The sequence below is a fragment of the Tupaia chinensis genome, unplaced genomic scaffold (assembly GCF_000334495.1).
Source record: "Tupaia chinensis unplaced genomic scaffold, TupChi_1.0 Scaffold000168_1, whole genome shotgun sequence".
NCBI lineage: Eukaryota > Metazoa > Chordata > Mammalia > Scandentia > Tupaiidae > Tupaia > Tupaia belangeri.
In genome coordinates this window covers 2,170,644-2,171,913 of record NW_006159643.1, presented here as the reverse complement: position 1 = coordinate 2,171,913, position 1,270 = coordinate 2,170,644, and the positions used below count along the sequence as shown (strand labels likewise).

The 1,270-nt window shown below is 42.8% G+C and overlaps 1 pseudogene; it reads left to right on the top strand.

The window, feature by feature from the left end:
• The first annotated feature begins 275 nt into the window (after positions 1-275).
• On the top strand, positions 276-641 carry LOC102477667 (40S ribosomal protein S19 pseudogene; annotated as a pseudogene).
• Positions 642-1,270: the final 629 nt, after the last annotated feature.

Genomic DNA, 1,270 nt, shown 5'->3' with positions numbered 1-1,270 from the left:
TTTAACACCACAAATCCTTTTTAGGGCTCATTTCATTACTTTATAACTGGACAATGAAAATATAAAATCAAAACTGATCATACCAAGGATTCAGTCTTTGCTGCTTGCCTGTTCATCAGAAGACTGAATCCTGTATGATATTATCGTGCTATCATAGTATGAAGACAGGAAAATAGGTTGCAAATTTGGGAAAGAGACCAGAATCTTAAATAACATTGGGTCATCAGAAAAGTCATGGCACCCTTTCCCCTGGCTGGCAGCGCAGAGGTCCCACGATGCCTGGAGTTACTATAAAAGATGTGAACCAGCAGGAGTTGGTCAGAGTTCTGGCAGCCTTTCTCAAAAAGTCCAGAAAGCTGAAAGTCCCTGAATGCGTAGACACTGTCAAGCTGGCCAAGTATAAAGAACTTGCTCCCTATGATGAAAATGGGTTCTATATACGAGCTGCTTCCACAGCACGGCACCTGTACCTCTGGCGTGGTGCTGGGGTTGGCTCCATGACCAAGATCTACAGGAGACAGCAGAGAAACGATGTCATGCCAAGCCACTTCAGCCGAGGCTCCAAGAGTGTGGCCCGCCAGGTCCTTCAAGCCATGGAGGGGCTAAAAATGGTGGAAAAGGACCAAGATGGTAGGCTGTAAACTGACACCTCGGGGACAGAGAGATGTGGACAGAATCGCTGGACAGGTGGCAGCTGCCAACAAGAAGCATTAGGACAGATGATGCTGGGTTAATAAATTGCCTCATTCATTAAAAAAAAAGAAAAGAAAAGAAAAGAAAAGAAAAGAAAAGTCATGGCACCTTTTTGCATAGAAAAATACGTCACGACTTTTCCTACGATCCAATAGTTCTGCCACTGAATCACTGTTAAATCTTGACAACTTTTATACTTTAATGTTGTATTGTAATACCTATTTTATCCTGCCATGGTGAAGATTATGTTAGATAAGGTAGACAAATGCCTTTAGTGCCACATCTGGTACTTTAAAGGGTCTCCCCATTTGTTGACTGAAGTTTCCATGGTCTAATTTGAATCCACTGAACTAAGTTTCTCTCTTTTAACCTTTCCATAGCATCTATAAATCAGTCAAACTAGATTACCTTCTGTTCTCTTAATGGATCCTGAGGTTTCACCTTTAGATTGACACAGGAAATCCATATCCAGTAGACCTTCTCAAGAGAAGGGAGGTGGAGAACTCTCATTCGGCGGTTTCCTGTGTACCAGGTTTTGCTGGAGTTATGCAGACTCAAGGCACTGCAGGTCAAGTGC